The following is a 21,072-nucleotide window of genomic DNA, read 5'->3' as shown; positions in this document are numbered from 1 at the left end:
ACAGGGTGTTCACACTGCACAAATACGGATTGGTGTTGGGACAAGACAGACATGTTATGTATTCATTCATTTAATGGGTTCAAAACAGCTGTCTTGTTCACGCTTTGACTGTATACTGTAGAGAATGTTACACAATGCACATTAGCATTCCTTTCAGACACTCCTGTAGACAACATTCCAAAAACTTCCAATTTCATTCCATATATAAATGAATTGAATGAATATATTATTATTATTACACACACACACAAACGCTCTCTCTAATCAGATTTTAAACTACATGTGACTGGGGACGCACAGTACATTGTGCTCAATACTGGTAAAAACAAGATTTTTATTTTATGTTCGATACTTAATAAATGACCAATATTAAAATACACGTGTCGAAATACACTAAATTAAAAACACATTTAAAAGTTAAATCAATTGTTTTAACTGTAAATGCTACAAGTGACTTTAGGCATCATAACATACAATATGAAATATGGAAATTCATTTTCATTTTACTTTAGCAGTATTATTAAATTTGTTACATTTTTAAGTGAGTGTTGGCAAAGGCATTCAAAATAACCATAAATATCCAATATCAGCTGATGATAACCAATATTCTATAGATATAACGTGCAACATTAGATGTCAGAAAAAAATTCTTGACCCATTTTGAGTCTAAACAAAGACACAGAAAAAATGGATGCTCACTGCATCTATTTTGTTTTCAGTGACGGAAATTACATTCGGCTGCAGTGACCCCCTTCCGCTAGGTCATAAGTCTGCTGTTATCAGCAGTGTTGGGGGTAATACATTACAAGTAACGCGAGTTACGTAATCAGATTACTTTTTTCAAGTAACTAGTAAAGTAACGCATTACTTTTAAATTTACAAGAAAATATCTGAGTTACTTTTTCAAAAAAGTAACGCCAGTTACTTTGTATTCCCATTTTTTGACTGACAAGCCTCCTGTTCCCATATTGGGAGAAATCGGAAGTATGGAGGCGTTGTGTGCGCTGTGTGAACATGTTGTTACTGTAGTTCTAGACTAAATGTGAATGTGCATTAATTCATCCCACTCACAAAAAAACAAAAAACAAAACAGATTTAGTATTCATCAAAATTAATCAAAACAGTGAAATGCAAACTCAGAATATGACGCAAACCTGCAATAACTAAATATATTAAATAACACAAATGGATCTATTCCCATTTTATTAACAGTGTCTTTGCTGCTGACCTTTAATGATCCAGTTCAACCATACTAATAATTAAAAAATGACTTTAGATAAACTAACAATTGTGCTTCATTGTTTTTTTTTTTTTTTATTGCTGAAGAGTGTTGAACCTTCTTCTCCTGTGTTCTACTGTACAGACGTGAATTTACTTTTCCTTCAGCCTGAGGTTTATTCATTACACTTTTTGGTGTGAAAGGGCTTTTACATTTGCTATAAATAGAACTTCTTATATTAAAAACAATCAAGCCCTGCTCATATTTAAAAAGTAACGTGAAAGTAACGCAAAAGTAATGTAACATTACTTTCCATAAAAAGTAACTAAGCAGCGTATTTAGTTACTTTTTTTGGAAAGTAACTTTCCCCAACACTGGTTATCAGACACCGGGGCGGTTGAATCGTCCTGTGTCTGAAGGCGGAGATAAGATCCTCCTATGTCCAGGACACTGCAGGCAGGGAGGGCCGTCAGCTTCAGTTACAAGACTTGGACACAATCACACACTACGGTCCAGAGTCACACTATAATGTGCTCTCTAAAACCGTGACACCCATGAATTTAACCCCACAGAATGGGCGGCACAGACAAAATGGAGCTGGATAACATGCAGTTATGGAAAATCCAGACACTTCTCTCCAACCCACTCCTAGGGTGAAAAAAACCCCTGTATTTTCACTGGTCCTTTGCATGGTCTTTGATGTCCCCACCCAGTCAAGACGCTCAGAGAGCAACTGGCTACAAGTAGTCTGCAATGGACACAATGGAGCATGTTTAAACTCTTGCAGTCTCTCTCACACACTATGACTCACCAACATATACAAACACACAATGCCTACAAATCCTGTCGGACAGAACACAGTGTTCCCAAGAAGTGATTTATTTGTAAATCAGTGGAAGCTTCCCAAACAACTACTGTCAGGCTGCTCTGCAAGGCAATGGGAAATTGAGAAGTATGTGCCCTTCTCTCGCTCTCTGCACTTTCTGCTAACATTTTCTTCCCTATAGCTCTTCCTACCTCTGGGAAACCATTTCAAATTTACCAATTAATCAATACCCAACTGATGGCTCAAGATGGGAGGTTAGATGGTGCAAAAAGCACAGTCATACCTCCATTTCTAGTGCTCCTTACTCCACCTAAACTGTTGCATCAGCTGTCTAGCGATGGTGTCCAAGACTGACAGCTTTCTCACATCACTAGGAGACACTGAACAGCTTGAACAGCAGGTTAAAGACAAAGGTGCTCTTCAATCCAGCTGGCAAAGATGGTGGTATAGGGTCAAATGGGCTTGCCCAACATCTGCCAACAATTAAGACCATGGAAAGAGGTCACATATCAGATTTTTCAAAGCAAGCCCTGTTACACCCTCGGTCTAAACAGATACATCTTCACCTACTTGATTCAGCTATTAGTTGTTACATTCTTCAATGCTCAAATAAATTGTTACCAAAATGATCTATGGATCAATGCATTACTCATTCCCTTCAGCTTCCAGATGACTAATCAGGAAGTGACCATATGGGTTGGGTGAAGAAGGGGGGGGGGTCTTTAATTAAAGTGACATCCCACATTTATTTGAACAGAAACAGTGCAAGGTCATTTCAAGCTCGCCATTCATCAGAGACGAGGCCAATGGTGGAGATGTTACATTCCTTTCATGCTTGTCCCGTCAAGCAGGGGCTCTCACTGGGACTACAGTAGAGAAAATGAGAGGAGAAAGAACACCACACCCAGCAGTTGAAAGTCTCTTGTCTTTCTGCTACTGTGGAAAAATGCAAGGTTGGAACCATAAACTGGCAGAATGCAGTAAGAATCTCTGGAAGGAAACCGCTAAATCCCTGAGGGATATGAGAATCCATTTTAGTTGTGAAATGACACGACATGCAAGCAGATAATCTGCATGTGGGGGAAAAAACAGCCCTTTCTTTAAAACCGGAAGTCAGTGGCTGCAGAATTTTTTAAACAAATCTCCACAAACACACACCAGAGTTTAAAAGATCCCAGTCTGCCATGCAAAGCCACTTTTAGTTTTTCTGAAAGAGATCTCCATTTGGTCCTAATGTCTGAGTGTCCAAAGCTGTTTTTATGTGAATTTAGGGCAGATGCCTGATCTCATCCAGTCCACTCCATTACCCATTCTCCTCCATGTCCCGCAGGTCTTGTGCATTATTCACCAGCCTTTACATATGCACAGAATAGAATGACCATTTTCATTTCGGCTCCATCCTTAATCAGGCGTCACTTTGCCTACATCAAACCAGGCAATCACAGTTCCAACAGCGATGCTTCAAATGCTGAGGCGGCTCCAGTAATTCTGCCATGAATCACGGCATGAGTCAACCAGCGGGCAGGGAACAGTGAGAATTGGAGAAGTGCAGACATTGATAAATGGATGCCATTCACTAATGCGCAGATGAAAAGACTAAAACAACCGGCAGACACCAGGAAGGAAAAGAGATTGGAATTAACCTTTATAGAGGAAAATGTACCGTTACCCAAAGGGCTTTCCAATGACGTTTGTTTGTTTGTGAAGTCAACAAGGTAAACAGGAAGACTTACCAAGGGCTCATCCGGGACACAGACTTCATGCATATATCCTGCTCCTCCCCTCACCTCCCAGACTTTGTCTTGGTGCAAGCGTGCTTGCCCTGCCAATTTCAAAACTGATGAAGTGAGCACGGTCACAAAAAAAGTCTATATATAGTTCAGATGAACACAAATCTTCACGTCATGACCAAGTCATTGCCACAGAAAGCCCTCAAGGAAGGAAATCTTAGCCTTAATCTGAAATGTGTAGACAAATCCTGATCTTATGCAGGAAGACCACAAGAAATCACCCGAGGAACCCCAAAGGAAAAGGGGTGTGGCACATTTAAGTGTGCATTTGCATCCCAGCAGCCCCCCCCCTGTCACTGCTTCCCCAGAATTAAGATGATGGTTGTGCAAGGACTCAGAAAGAGCTGCCTGCTATTCTGACATCCAAGACAGACCGCTCTAAACCGCTTCCTCCAGACACTTGACAAACAGAAAAACATGCAGGCAAAATAGTTTGATATTAAAGAGGAAATTCCATCTGGGTTATACAATGGAAATGACTGTGGGACAACGCGGAAGCGGCGAAGTCATTTCAGGAATTCATGTAATCTCCGGCTAATCATCAAGACTGAGGGGTGGGGATTCTGTAAATCTTGAACAAGAGCTCCTGAATCACACATGTAGCCAGAGGAAGTGGTCAGAGCCTTTAAGAGTCCGATGAGCATCCCACACAGTCACACTGCAGTTAGAAAGGGGGTCACAACTTGCTGGCATGAATGGAACATACTTACACAACACTAAAATCACAGACACATGCATAAATGAACTGCAATGACTGCCACATACTGCAGGGTACTGCCTTGAGAAAAATAGGGAAGTTTAGAACTTGGGAGGTAATTGTGCTTTCTTTAGCTCGTACCTCTGAAATGCAGATTGCAGCACCAAAGAATGCCGAACATCTGGCCAAGATTAAAAACTAGGCTTCAGCTTCTCGTTATTTTGTGAAACACAGCTTGTGGCACAGCCAAATACCCATTTAAACCTTGTTCTGTGAACCTGATGATTTAGTTTCGGTTTAAAAAAAATAAATAAATGAGAGTGCGAGATCTGGCACATCATTGCTTAAGGAGCTCTACAGCCCTGCTGCTTGTACGCGTGTGTGCATGAGTACATAGCTTTAGCAAGTCCAGACCTCCTCCCCGCTCCTCTCCAATGCGGTTACACTGGACTACATTCTACAGAAGAACATTCTGTATTAGCAGCACATGCAAGAGGAAGCTGATGGCAGCTGGTAAACCATGAATAGGCAGTAACTCAAATGAAGCTTCTTTCATAATGTTGGTGGTTGTAATGACAAAGCATTGCCTGTTCTCACCCCACCCGCCGAACTCTGAATCAATGTTAGCAGATATCAGAGCGGCAGCTGCCTCTCCCAGCACAGCAAAGGAAGCAAAAGCTTTGATTTGACTCAAATTATGCTTTTAATACTGTGCCATGGCATGGCGAATGACTCAGCCAAAATTACTTTCTGAGTGCAACTGATTTGGTGAGAGTATGTAGTACTGCGATTGAAAATGACACAAAGCTATTTAGATATGCACCTGTACCCAAAGGGCTTTCCAATGACATTCGTTTGTTTGTGAAGTCAACAAGGTAAACAGGAAGACTTACCAAGGGCACGTCTGGAACACAGATGTCACAAATACATCCTGCTCCTCCATTCAAATATCTCCATTTTACAATTCAATAGTTTGGGGTTAGTACGTGTTTTTTTTTTTTAATGGTAATGAAAGAAGCCTCTTATGCTCACCAAGGATGCAAACAGTTGATGAAACATACAGTTAAAACAGTGATACTGTAAAATTATAATTTCAATAATATATTTTAAAATGTAAATTATTCCTGGGACGGCAAACCTGAATTTTCAGCAGTCAGAATACCATTCTTCAGTGTCACATGGTCCTTCAGAAATCAATCTAATAGTCAGATTTGGTCTTAGGAAACACGTCTTATTATCAAAGGTGAAAACAAATTTATACGTAATAAAACAAATTCAGTATTCTTTGATGAACATAAAATTCACTGTCAATGTAACGCATCTTTGCTGAATAAAAAGTTTTTATTTTTAAAAAAAATCTTACTGAGCCCAAACTTCTGAACTGTTTTTATATAAATGTTCTATATTTCAGTTAAATAGCTAAAATATACAGATATGGAATCTACAGTCTATCTAGCACTTATCCAAGGACTAATTATTTCCTTAAGAAACACTGATGGAATTATATTCAACAGGTTCATTCCTGCAGCTTGCCCTCCCGCCCTCTTTTCTCGGTCTCTCACCCTTTCCATTGCACTTTCTGCAGTTCTTTCCGTTGGTCAAGTCTCTATGCCATGCATTCTTGGGATGCTTGGTACATATGGTATAAATTCCATTCTGTCTGCAGAGGCCCTCCATGCTGTCTGAGATACGCCGTGCTGGACTGACTCCACCCTCCCACAGAGCTGGCCAGCTCACACTCTATACTGCTGAGGTGAACTAGCTTGGCTGCCTTAAAAGAAAGAAAGAGACAGAGAAATAGTCTGCAAGTGAAGTCAACAGGTTTAAAAAAAAAAAAAAATGTTTTCTCTGTATAGAATGAATGAGCTCGTTATTTAGAGTTTGGGGCATCGTATGTGTACGCCGCCTTGTATGTCGAGGACAGAAATTCAATGAAGAACAATAGCACAAAACCCCAAACTGGGTCACTTACATGGCGGTGTGGAGCACAAAGCCTGCAGCCCATTTAATCAAAGGGAGATTATACAGGTCCCTCAGGGTAGACAACAGAAGCAAACTCACTCGAGAAGTCTACAAGTCTCTGACAGTGCCGAATCATCGCCTCGCATAGGCAGCAAAAAGGTATTGCTAGGAATCTAACTGCGTAATGTTTCTGGGGGATGAAAATGTGGACAGAAGCTCTGCAGGCTCACTTCCTGAAACCTTGTAGCACAAACCCGTCTGTGCATCCAGCATTTGGTCCCACAGGACTGTGGGGCTGCACAGACGGGAAAGCTCCACTGTCCTTGAGACAACAGCAGACCTTCTTCTGAGATCCACCCCTCCCACACTCAAGACAACTACAGCAACCTGCCAAACAGGCAAATCACTGTCACAGCCGAGCTTCATCTGCAAAAAAAAAAAACCCACTCACAGCCTGTGCTGCACGATACTGCACAAATTACGGAGGCAACAGTGGAATGTATGCCAAGACTCCAGAAAAAAAAACACTTAAAAACTTTTAAACCTCCACAAATGAGAGTTCACAAAAAATCTTAATGTCAAAGAGGCCTGCAGAAAAGTGAAAAAGTGTAAAATGGGTGTGGTTCCAAAACTCTCCATGATATGACATTTCTCATGTCCACGAATGCAGTTGTCTGAGTTCCATGCTATGTTTTTTTTTCTCCACACAGATCTATTCATGAATCTCCATGAGGGACCAACGTTAAAGCATCAGCAAAAAAATGAACTTAGAAAAGTTCAATGTTTTAGAATGGCCTCACAGTAAAGCTAATAAATGTCAAAACCTAAACGGAGGAAGCATTTGAACGGCAGATACCTTAAATAGCGATCTAACATCCTTCTTAGTGATTTCTCCATTCGGTTTACAGACTGTCCAGTGAGATTCAAACTCCTCTGTTATATTTCGGTATATTTCCAGCCACGCTTGGATGAAGAATAAACTCATTTAGCAGCGTACACAAGTGCAAGAGCAGACAATGGGTTCACAAAACAAATATTTTCTAGCAAAAAGACTCTTTAACTCCCACCTTTAGCTCCACAGACACTTGAATCAGGAAATAAGAGTTGCTCTTACTGAATTCATTGCATTGAAAAGATTGCAAGAAAATTAGACCTGTACGCATTGATCCGAGATGTCCAACCTTTCTACTGATGGTGATTATCCTGGGCAGGAGAACAAATGTTCCTTTTTTTCCCACAAACTGCACTGCGCTGCTTCTTTAATGAGCTATTTCAATCTGAACTTGCTTATTTAAAAGTGGATACAAATGACATGTACGTCATTTAACAGCCCTTAATTTATTTAGACATAATGAATTTTTTCAGGGTGGACGCCATTTAAATTTTCACAAATTAAAACAAGACTGCAAGGAAAATGTTTATAGGCTGTATTGTTTTAAGGTCATACATCAAGTTCTTAACACATTTTTTCAGAGTTTGTTTAGAGACAAACAATGTTGCATCAGCTGAATGATCGAGACTGAGCTAAACAACAACACATTAAACGGACCTAAGTATAGCCTCGTTTTCATTTTAGAAAATATTAAATAGGCATCTACCCTAAATAAGGTGCGTAGACAGAACAACGTACCACTTAAACTTATGGAATTTAAATAGAAACATTAATTCTGAATACAGTTATTTAAAAAACATTGATTTATAAAAAAAATCAATTTCTTAAATGTAGTTTCAGTACAATTAAACAAGTGTCTTAAAAACCTGACAATTATGCATATCATATTCAGTCATGTGACTTTTTTTTGCAAGTCTCAGTAAATTAATAAGATTTCATAATCAGCTCGAAGTTCATAAGAAACAAATAAAGGAAATAATGTTCTTAAGCTAACATTAAATAGTCAAGGACTTTCTTAAAATAATAATAATAAATCTTTAGATTAGGTAATCATGTGGTGTAGATTAAAGATGACTAAAAGGACAATCTGTTTTTAACATCATAACCTCACTCATTAGTTTAATTCTGCTAAGGCTGGTAGGTAACGGTATGGTACGTCATGACTTCAAATGTATTTTAATTTAAACAATTAACAACGAAACCAATTAAATCAGATGCATCAACATGAGTTAAGGATGTCTGTCAACATTTTATTGCTTAACCCGATCCACTAATTCAAGATATAATATACTAGAAAATGTAGAAGCTGAAAAGATGATTTGATATCAGTTCTGACACATCACTCTCACCACCGGTAAAAGCCACCTCCGTAACAGTAATATTTCATAACTTACCTTCAGCAGTTGGCCGTCATTCAGATGCAAGAAGAAATCCATAATGGCATACTGTTGAAACGGAGGTCTCCACTCCAGATATTATGCTGTGTGTGAAAAGGAAAAGTGAGATAAAGCAAACACACAGATAAAAAGTAAACAAGCAACCTAAAGAGAAAAAAAGAGGACAAAACTCGTGTATAGCTACAGTTTTGCACCGTACAGGGTGGGGTCTTGAGGAATTTACCATGCTCTCGCCTCACACGAATCTGAGACGATGTATAACCGTTGTGTCATGGACAAATCCTACTATCCAGCTACCCAAACTAATTTTTTGATCTTCGCCATCTCTCGCAGACTATAGCAGAACCTCCTGTTGCTCCTGTTATTCATCTTTTAAACAGACGTAGACCAAATTCTGCGTGTTATAAGCTTTATCTTAAAGTGACAGTTCACTGTCCTTTAATAACACCATATTTTTACAAACCTGTATAACTTTCGATCCGCTGTATTAAAAAAAAAATATATATATATATATAAAAAAACGAGAAAATGTGAGGCGCAATACGAGGTCAGTCACCTTTCACTTTGCATTATTTCTATATTCAATGAAAGTGGATGGGGACTACGGCTGTCATCCTGCGTAATATCTCTTTATGCGGCTCATATAGGTTTAAAACATCATGAAGGTGAGTAAATGATGACTAAATATTCATTTAGGTTAATTATCCTTTAAGGCCTGTTCCTTGCCCTCTTAAGAAAGCTGAAAATGAGCATAAATATAATACAAATAAGAAAAACAGGCAAAGTAAATAAAAATCACGAAGGAAATAGGCCTACGTCAGGCGATATGAGTAAAATGTAATGAGTGTAACGCCCACTGTAATATCAGTTGTCTGTGTTAATAGGCTACAGTAGCGTTAATTCTCAGAATTAACAAATAGCGTCAAATTGATATCGGTGCAATATTGAGTTTTTCGACAAATACCTTTGAGCGAAAACTTCTGAATGAGAAATGTGCAACACCTAACGTTACTTACTTCACTGGTAGAATTCTCGATTTCTCTCGTTGATCGATTCGTATGTCACTCTGGAAAGCGGTTCGAACTCCCAGACACCACATAAATCTGGCGTAACATCCTTTATTTTCGCAATGTTTTTTCCCCCTCATTCTGCCTATAGACTGTATACTAACGTACGGCTCAACTCTGAACGCTCTCGCGATCTCTTCCAATGGAATGTAACAGATTCCATTTGTTCTAAAGTGGGTTCACACACTTCCGAAAAGTTAGAACGAATGTTGCAACGGTCATCGAACGACTGGCCTCCGTCGTGTAACCGAACGCTTCCTGGATTTAAATATCTCCCCGGTGACACGCGTACCAAATCCTCGCGAAACCCGTTAAAACCCTCATGACTCCGTTCAGGCGCAGTTCTGGCGCACAAACGACATTTAAAAGCTCATTGGGAACTCAAGTTCGATTCTGACCCGGGTCATGTCCCGATCCCATTTCCAGTCTCTCTCGCCCACTTTAGAGTCTCACTCTAACTGTAAACAAATGCTAAATGTCGAAGAATTAAATATAAGCTCGGCTACAATTTAAGTAAATCGTCCTTTAGCTGAAAGCCACACCTTAACCTCAAATCCTGACATCAAAGAGCTAAAGCGCGACTCAGCTAAAATATCTAATCTTAACCTACTCAAGACAACTCGACAGTGTTAGAGAAATCATTAACAATATAATTACTCAACTTCAACATGACACCATTAGTCTTGCGTCCTAAATTTCACAATCTAGCCCACATATCGCTGCGTCCTCAGTCTCCGCTTTAACTCTCCTCATACCGGCTTCTCCTCCCGATCAGCTGGCAGCGCAGTGACGCAGCTGTCCATGAGCAACAGCTGACCAATCAAACCCTAACGTCAAAGAACAGAAGGAACGCCCACTTATGACCGATCATGAATGTCAGGCCTGCACACCAATGCCATGCTCTGACTCAGACGGGTGTAAAGCACACTGTCCAATGACGCGATCTCTCCCCGACTGGCGTTTCACGACTCTTCTAAAGAGCAAATGACTGAGCTCCTCTGTAACCAGTACTGGATAACTGTTTTCAGACTCCTATTAAATCTTACTTCACTTTGATACAATTTAGACTTGTGCGTAATGTCTTTAAAATTTCCACAGACGTTGTTTTACTCTTGTTTTTGAAACATAACTCAAGCTGTGAGCAAATGCTTTTTAATAGGTCCATATTCATGTCCACATTATTTTCGGTTATATTTCCACCCTTAGTAATCTTTCCTCATTAAAAGGGTTTTACACAAAGAATTGATTAAAACTATCTTTAAACACCATGTAGGCTACACTCACATAAGATGAAGACTTATATTATAAAAGCTGTTTTAGTTTACATGGAGGGTCTGTGATCTGATGGCTGCCATGTTGAGGTCACATGACTAGGAATGTCCCCTTTATTTCTGTAATCCACTTGTTATCAGATATTTGTGGAATTATTTAACATGTCTCGATGCAAATTTCTACAATGGCATTAAAGTAGAATAGGCCAAAATAGAATGAATCAGAATGAATTCAAGATATGCAGAACTGGCGACAGTAGTCAGGTGAAAAACTCAGTGAGGAAAAATGCTGCATTTCATTTTCTATAAAAATGATTCCTGAGGTTTCTGGTGAAATTTAAAGCTGACTGCCATTTATGCTATTGCTCATTTTGTGGACGGAAACCTTAATTGGTGGCTTGCTGAATCTAGAGGGATTTTTGAACAAAAATGCAAATTCCTGCCACTGATGGAGAGAAAACCATAGAAAAATACAGGCTTTTATTCTACAATCAGAATTGTAGACATTGCCATCCTTTGTTTTTGGCTACAAATATAGGATAATGGAGGAGAAATAAGGAACATTGTGTTGTACGGAATTCAGGAGGAGGATAATTAGAATTATTTTTTTGTGTTATTGTGGACATGGGTTTCAGAAACTCCAAAACATTATCAATAACTTCAGTAAATAATCAGAACATTTAAACTTAAATGCTTGCTTGTGTGTAACCAAAAAAAAATTTGTTTCCTCATTATTAACTCAAGAATTTAAATGCCATTCCATTCATAATTCTTGTATTGCACAGTCAGTTCAAAAAAGTACTAATAAGTGCATGCATTTTATCATATATATCATAACTGAGGGTCTTTTCCGCAAGACTAAAGTCCAACTGCCCGGTTACTTTCATAAGGGCAGTGCCTCATTTCATTCCACATTCCCACACCACAAAGGCTGATGATACATGAGGCAACTTTTTGAGCAATGTTGCTGGGCAACTTTGGGCAACCAGGTGAGACACAGGGCCTACAATAAATCTAAAGTATCCAGATAGAAAATTGCTTCCCATCCTCAAAGGCAAATTGCCCACTGCCCAAGCAATATTGCTCAAAAAAGTTGCCCGGCAAACCTGCTCAAAAAGTTAATCAGTATCAAGTACCATCAGCCTAACTCTGGCAGTACCATCGCTAAGTCCAGCAACTCATTTTCTCAAACTAATTTGAGGAATTATTATACATTATCAAAAACTATTAACTGAACACTGTGAGCTGTAATTTTAGAGGTTACCTAGAGTGAAAGAAGGAAATACTTAGTGAAGTTAATACGTTTAGATCTGATTGGAGACTCTTTGGTTGGATACTGTGTTGGCGACGGTGACATAAACACCTTGGAAAAGTAGTTTCCTGTCCTGTTCCCACATGGTTAACATTTCCTGATAATCTATTGATAATTTATATAAAAAAAGTGTTAGTAACTTTTTTGTAGAAAGATCATTACAACCCAGTCACAATATTCCAAATGTAAATGTCATACAAATGTGCTTTATCTCCACAGGTGCTATCTGACATCCTACATCCTGTTACTTAAGGGACTGCAGACATTAAGTATATCTGGTGTAAGTCCTGGAGGGTACTTTCTATCCCTGATCCTGATTAGGTCAAATACATTAATGAGAGCTCTGGCCCACTGTCTGGACATATTCCTATCTATTAGACACATCACAGTGTTAAGGGATTTAAAACAAACCTCTATAATTTAGCTATTAAATGTCACTCAGGCTGTCACCATGCGACAACATATACACAATTTGGGAACATGTTATGCTACTTTTATAGTAAATAGTGTGTTAATATACCTGGTGCACAGAAATGTTCTCTCCTAGGACACATTAACCCAGCCCTTAAATGGATTCCAGGAATCTATCGGCCCACTCCCAGGCAAGTGCCTTCCTGCATGAGTACAGCGATACACGTCCATGATGAGAAAATATTATGTAAATGATCTCCTCCTGAAAGGATCCTGTTTCATCCTTTCTTAATATATAATATCAATTTATAAAACAAGATTTAACAATAGAAATGTGGCATTACTTTTCCAATGAAAATTTCTTATGTCTATTGTGCATTGATGATCTTTTTATAGTTCAATAACAGTAATATTATATATATATATATATATATATATATATATATATACTACAATAAAAAACACAAAGTAATTTATAATGTCGCTGTTAAAAAGCACTAAAATTCAGTCATTATTTTTATAGTTTTGATTTCATTTTATTTATTTATTTAAATATTAAAACATAAAAAATGTAAATTATAATTTTATTCCCCAAAGTTGCATTAAAGGTGAAAAAAATATATATATTGTACTCTAAACTTATACTAGCATATTCTTAACTTGCAGGCAAGATAGTTTTGCATACGTTGTGCATTCTAGTAGTCAGTTTGTGAAAATATTCAGTTGACATTTCAACACATGTTTGCTGTAGCACTTCCCATGGGTGTGATTGGCTTTTAGGACGCTTCTCACGGACCTAATAATCAAACAGTTCCCAACAACACATCAAATTTGCATTTATCCATCCATAATACTCATTTAATATTTAAAGTATGTTCTTGTTTATTTAAACCTTTCATAAGTATTTGTCAGCGGCAGGCTTTTTCTTTGTAACTCACCCTAGAGAAAATTTAATTTCATATAATGTTTTACTTATCAAGATACCCCAACTTTTGACAGGCCCCACCCTGTAACTGTGAAACAGCACCTAGTAGAATCAGAGTAAAGCCACTGTAACTTTAAGAGCTGACTTTTGCAAAAGATAACTGATTAGTGGTCCTGGCAGCCAACCACACAAGCGACTGAGTGAAGACTCAAGCCAATCAGAAGTCCTGCTGGGCGGAGGTTACAAAACCAGCCTGAACCCAATGACTCAGCACAGGCAAGTGCGTATGAGATGACACTTAACAGCAATTTAAAGAGCCAGTGCTCACCATGCAAAAGTAGGTGAGGGTAAAATACGCACTCTTGAATCACAGCAGCTGTTCCCCTTCCTGCGAGCAGGACTGTGAACGTTGTTCAAAGTGACACGGCTGAGCACAACTTTCAGTTTTTGGCCATTTTCTGAAAGGACCACACCTACACACTCATGATAGACGCAGCATGACTCAGCACAGGCCATCATGTCACATAACCACACATGACTGGCAATGACAGTCATGATGAATGCTAGCTAAACAAAAATAATGGTTTGTGATGGAGCTGCACAAAGGCAGGAACCTCGAACACGACAACTGTCTGCTGCTCAGCGAAATATAAATCTCTTGTTTGTTTCACATCACCATAAATATTCAAACAATCACAGGACAGACAAAAGACAAAGCTCTTTGATTTTCAGATGAGTGGGGATCTGAGCCACATCCTGAATGTTGTTCTTAACTGGATAGTTGCAACAGCCAGAAAGGCAACACCTCAGTGACAAGGCACTAGCTATATTTACATCATGTGCTGTTAACCTCACAGTACAAACTTCTCAAGCTGACTTCTAAAGCATTGCATTATCATGTTTTTCCATCCTTTTACATGCAAATTTTTTTTTACAGGAAATCCTTTTTACAACAGGGAACTCAGAGTGAAAATACTTCGGGATGCGAGGTTTGATGAATCACCAACACATTTAAAAATGATAGTTTTGGTACGTAAGCTTATGATCAAGCCACGGCTAAAGAAATGAACAGTGTAACCTGATTTTAATTAAACTGAATTATTTAGCATTCTGTCAGCCTTCCTTACCATGAAACACTGCAAGACCTATAGCGCAGCGCATGGTAAGGACTACACACAGGAATGCTGAACCACAGTATTCAAGGGCAATCTGTATTAGTCCCTATAGTTCGCAGAAAATCTAAACGGGGGCATTCGATACGCTACTAACAGAAAAATTCATCATTAATCAAAAGGATTATGTAAGAAGGATTATGTATAGATAAAACTGATTTATTCATTGCTAAAAATATGATCAAATGTATAAATCCTTTTCACAAAAATTGTAAACTGTGCATGTGAACTGGCCTGTCCAGCAATGAAATTTGATAGGAATTTATCTCCTTTTCCAAAAGCAAGGCCAAGGCCTCATACAGATATGATTAGCCTTGTTCATGCAACGGAACACTCTCTCCTTGAAAAGCTGAGTTTCAAAACAGCCAAACTCTGTTTGAAGGCAGTAAAATAAAGCAAACGTAAATGCTCCCAAACCTCTCGCCTTGATTTCTTTATCAGGGAATGTTCAAGCTTAATGTTCACTAATCAAGACAACCCAGACAACAAAGGAATGTAACCAATACAAAATCTGACAACACGCTGTGGAAACCGAGGTGCAGCCTTGCAAGAGAGGAGTTGAACTTGACGTGCCAAGCCAGACGAAGTTAAAGTGCACCACTGCATCACTAGTCCATTGAGTTTAGCGAATGATCTATCCTGAATAAGATGTTACGGTATAAATGAACGCGTTTTGAAATGAGAGTCCAGCTCCGAAATTATATGGTCATTTTATAACGGAGTTGTTGCATCACTGCAATGCTGGCAATTAGTTAACCAGCACGTGTTTTTGAGAGTTATGGAATCAACAGTTGGTTGTGTAATGGCCCTGATGGCTGGAGGTGCGATACGAGTTAGTTAAGCATGTGACAGTGATTTGGGTGTGCGTGACCCACATTTACTTCCCAGCAGCCTTAGCCCACTAGGTCACCCATGTCATGCTGTGCACAATATAGAGTTTTTTCTTTTGAATTCCAACAATTCTGTCCTTCATAATCATCGTTATTTAATACGAGCAAAAAAAAAAAAAAAAAGATCACATACGACTGACTCTGAGATCCTAGATGTCCTCCTTGGAAACGTGTCACAAGCGATTGTGTCAACCAACAACACTGTTTGTTGTGCGCACATAATTCAAGCCTATATTCAAGTAAGACTTCTCTCCCAGAAGGGTAAAGACCTCAGCCTGGGCCTAATACACACTTTTTTAAACAGCCTGCACCTGTTTAAAAAAGCAGCCATCCGCCAATCTTACAGTCTGACACAGATCCAGCAGTTCGCTCAGCTGATTTTCCACAAATAGACCCTGGTGTTCCAACTATAGCACAGTGCTCTGCTCAGCACTGCACATTTACATAACCTGGCAGGCTGGGAAGGAAGTGCCACATCGCCAAACGATGACACTGCACCACCCAACCGTACCTCACCCTGAAAACAGCAAAGACACCTGAGAATTCCCATGTGTCCCGTCGGCCTCGTGACAGCCACTCTCATTCATATCCAGGGCAAACCTTTTCATCTTCATAGTAACCTGTAATATCTGCTGCAGTGCACCTCTGTTGTAAGCAGGGCCGGCGCAAGCTCAAATGCCGCTCTAGGCAGAGCACGATCGTGCCGCCCTCACCTCATACTCACAATTAGGTATCCTTAAGATGCATGTAAACAAATTAATATTTTCTTTATCTATAAAATTACACTAAAATAAAAACGTATAAGCATGTTTTCAGATTATTTTTTTTCATTCTGCAATGTGAAAAAAGTACACAATGCAACAGCATATCATTTCTGTTTTATAATACAGAATAAAACTAAACATGCACACAACTTTTTATCTCATAAGTACTGGAGGTTTAAATTTTTTCTTGACTGATACACACAAACACACATTCACACAACTTATAGCCTACATTTCAGAAGCGTGCGCGTCGGGCTTTCGCAGCGGCAAACGCTTTGATTGCGTCCTCGAGTTTAACTTTTTCAGCAAGTTCATGCTCAATTGCAATTGTTGCTTGTCCATTAAGTCTGTCTTGTGTCATTGTACTTTGGAGATAATTTTTAATCAGTTTAAGCTTTGAGAAACTGCGTTCTCCAGAGCTCACAGTGACAGGGAGAGTCAGAAGCACTCTCAATGCTACAAAAACATTTGGAAAAATTGATTCCATCCCTTTTTCACAGATGAATTTAAGCGCATCCAGTGGTTTAGATCCAGCAACCAGGCATCTGCCCAAAGCAATCAGCTTTTCAAACAATTCATGCCCATCAACATCCCACGAGTCTCCATGAGTCAGGGCCTTTTCCAGTCTTAAGCAATCTTGAAGAACTATTGTACAACTTGTAAGTGTGGGGGGTGAGAGCACCTCTTCCTGGATGCTGTGGGAATTTTCCATCTGTGGAGGAATGTGAATAATTTCTCACAGAGATGCTGATGTGCAGGTCTCATTTGAATTGTCACATCCTGTTCTTTCCATTTTTGTCAAGCGTGACATATTTGCTGAGTCACATCATATGAGTTTGTTGAAACACATACAGACTGGTTTCATCTGTAACACTGTGGTCAGGATTGGCAATGTCATTTGGACTTGTTTAGTTCAGATATCAGTTCAAATGTTTATGTCACACCCATATGGACATAAGTGGAAGTTCTGTTTCTAGACAGTATGATAAAGGGATCCACTAATGCTTGTGTGTTCTTGTAAGCACAGTGTGAATTATACAGTGGGTCAAAGGTCAATTTTAGTTTGGTTATTTTTATACATGGTGGTATGGTTATTTCTACAGAAGGCCAGGAGGGCCACAAATAAAATGAAATAATTACTTATTAGAAAATTGATTCAAAAATAAAAAGGAACATAAGCAATTACTTTTAATAATTAACTTACTTAGACATATTTACAACTCTTAAAAAAATAATTTAATGTATTATTTTATTAACTAAACTTTTTGTACCTTTTTATTATTTTAAATAATGTTTCAAAGCAACTTCAAATAAATAGACATTTAATTTTAAATAATTAAGACATTAAATGTATATTTAATTTTCTATTTGTAAAGTGATTTATTAATCCAATATTTTATTTGTTACAATAACTACATTTTTAAACATTAATTTATTCAGCATTTTTGAATGTTTTGTTTGTCAGTTTATTTATTTACATTTTTATTTCTGAATTAATGCACAGATAATTTGATTCCTTAATTTTAAGTGGCACAAGTACTTCATACATCTTAAGCAACCCACATTTTTGACATATCTAGCACAGTTAATCAAGCTTCAGCTTTCCTAAAGATGTTTTTTTTTACATTAAGTTCCTATGGATGAGTTTAATCCTCAGTTGACGTCCTCTCTATAATTCATATCATGTTTGACCTTGCAGTTGCCCTCTTCTTTTAAAGTACATTATAGGCTAATAAAACATGCTATAATAAACAAACAAATAAATAAATAAATAATTGCAAGGGCATCTTCTAATGCTTTTTTCTGGAGGATTTTTCATAAGATATGAGAGAGACAGGAAGCGGGCTGTGAGACATCAGGCCAAGACCATTTCATGTGGAGGTAATGAAACACAGCATCTAATAAGCTGGGGGAAAGTGCTGTACTTTTCCAGGTTTAATGCCCGATGGCAATGCGGGTGTGGGGCCCGGCCCAATTCATCGCTTTGTTATGAGTAAGAGAACCGGAAAGGTGCTGCCCTGCGGACAGAAGACACAGATGTCTGATGTATCCAGGGTACCCGGCCACCCTCCCCCATATCCTCTACAGCCAGAGGCTGACATCCCTAGGACGGGAGCCAAGAGCTGCGCAATCCCTGCAAGTTTCCAATAAATCAGACAGATTAATTACGGAGCCAGGCATGTGAGTGCTTCAAGTCTGCATCTAAAAAGAGGACAGCACTATAATTGGCAGTGTGCATCAACACAGTGCAATACCTTCCATTCAAAAGCATGACTTACACTCACTGACTCACTGATAATGAACAGAAGTAATGCAAATTATGCTGCTTACATTATACAATGTATAAATAACTTTTTTGAGAATGTTATTAAAGATCAGATAACTTTGAACATTTGTTCATAACTTTAAGAGAAGCATGAGAGTGCAAGTCCACATGTAGCACCATTTGAAGGCAGTGACTGACCAGAGTTTATTATTCCAGTGAGCCGTGAAAAAAAGGCTGAAATTTTATTTTTCTGATTACATAAATTGCATTAAAACCATGTGCAATCTGTTCCCCATTTGCAGTGTTGTTCAATCCTGTGATGAAGGAAATAGAAAAGTATTTCCTCCTTCATTAAAAAGGTTACAATAGTCACATATACCAAGACGCTATTAAAATTTGTTGTGTTATTACTTTAGATGTTTAATCCTATCTCTTTTGAACAACCCTTGATTGTAACAGTGGAAACTGACGTCCATGCTCTTTTGGCCTGTGCCTGGTATATCTGATGACAGTCAGCAGTCAAGTGCTTGCAGACCATGCTACACAGGCGTGAAGTTGCACAATGAAAAAAAAAAAAAACCTGATGCAAGTCTTCACCAGAGTGGGCAATACCACCAGCTTCTCCTTCTTCCTTCTCAACCAGCCGTAAAGATTGCAAAGAATGCAAACCACGGCTAAATCAAAATTGGAAGGATGTGAGGTCCTGATCTGGCCCCCTTCACACAAGCCAGGCAACCTGTCACCCTACATTAGATCTCCTGCCATCAATGCTCCTCACGTCTCTGCCCAGGGGACAGGCACTAACCAACTCTTCTCCAAGTCACAGCCAAAGATGCTGAAAGATTAAACCAGATTTAGGTATGGGAAGAGAGAGAGAGAAAAAATAGAGCAAGAAAGATACACAATACGTGTTAGAGAGTGAGAGTTCACCCTAGTACATCTGCGTCATGCACATGCGAAGAAAATTTACAGAAGGCTTCTGCAAATATTTGCTGCTTGAGTTGGGAAATGGTCACACCTGGGTAGAAGCAACAAAGGGCAGGTCAAATAACACAGGTGTTGTACTCCTGCAGAGTCCAGAGAATACATCAAGAAAACAAACAAAACATCAGCCAGAAGCATGTGGTCTTTTGTTCAAACTTCTACTTTAAGCTCACCTGGAATAAATCTTTCCAAAAACAAGAGGTATCCATTCCAATGCATTTCATTAATGCGGAACATGGTGTGTAGATGTGGCTTTTGTTACATCACCTAATGACGGGTTAATATTGATGACCTACTAATGACGTGCATCCCCACAGCGCTGTAATGCATTCACTGTACTGCTGTTGGAGAACTGTGCTGAACTATTAACACGTTCTGTGAAACCCCATTCTTTTATGCACACCAGGACAAATGCATTGTATGAATTTCGAAGCGGAATTAATTAGGCTACCTGTGTCATGTTTCAGCTTAAAAATAGGTGCTAAATATGAACTTGCTTTCCGAGCCAAAACAAGTGAGCTCTGCGTCAGGGTAACTGTCACTCATTGTCTGCACTGCCGTTTCCCATACTGCCATCTGCTGCTGGAACACACTTGTGAAGCATTGTGCACGAGTACGCATGGAACATCAAGATCTTCACACATTACCAAAGACAAAAAAAAAAAAAAAAGGTTGCCATACTACGACTGTATAGGATTATAATATATGTGAATTGTGGATAAAACTGCAAACATCACTGGAAAAATAATGTCATAAAAAAATCTGATATTCACTTATCACTTTAAGATAATTTCTTCTGATTTGTTGATTACCTCTAAAATACTGCTAGTTAATTTACTGACATATTTGTTGTTGTTAACTAAAACAATAAAAAATAGTTTTCATTCATTAAAATAAATCAGAAATATAATAATGTAAAAAAACCTCTTAATTTAAGTTAAATAAATGTAAAACTAAATAGAAATATTAAAAACCTATACAAATGACAAAACAATTAGTAAAATTACTAAATTTAAACTATAATTACACTGAAAACTGAAAATATAAATAATAATATAAAAGTATATGAATTATATTAAAATAACATTGTGACACACACTATATGGAAGTGTACAAATGTACAGCTATACAATATTTTTAGATTGTAATAAATTATAGTACCAAACACTTTTTTAGTACAAAAATTTGTCAATGGGGCAGGATCCACAAAATTATATAGGCTAATAT

The 21,072-nt window shown here is 38.4% G+C and overlaps 1 long non-coding RNA gene across 2 annotated transcripts; it reads right to left on the bottom strand.

Moving 5' to 3' along the window:
- Positions 1-558: 558 nt before the first annotated feature.
- LOC132122716 (uncharacterized) lies at positions 559-9,938 on the bottom strand. Of its 2 annotated transcripts, XR_009426423.1 has the most exons (5): positions 9,800-9,938; positions 8,781-8,866; positions 3,779-3,867; positions 1,595-1,669; positions 559-773 (listed from the first exon to the last, which is right to left on the bottom strand). It is a non-coding gene; the product is annotated as an uncharacterized LOC132122716 (long non-coding RNA). The 2 variants fall into 2 exon arrangements; XR_009426424.1 differs by lacking the exons at positions 559-773; positions 1,595-1,669 and adding an exon at positions 2,828-3,533.
- Positions 9,939-21,072: the final 11,134 nt, after the last annotated feature.

Source organism: Carassius carassius, chromosome 41 (genome assembly GCF_963082965.1).
Source record: "Carassius carassius chromosome 41, fCarCar2.1, whole genome shotgun sequence".
Taxonomy (NCBI): domain Eukaryota; kingdom Metazoa; phylum Chordata; class Actinopteri; order Cypriniformes; family Cyprinidae; genus Carassius; species Carassius carassius.
The sequence above is the reverse complement of the archived record's forward strand: the minus strand, read 5'-3'. Positions and strand labels throughout refer to the sequence as shown.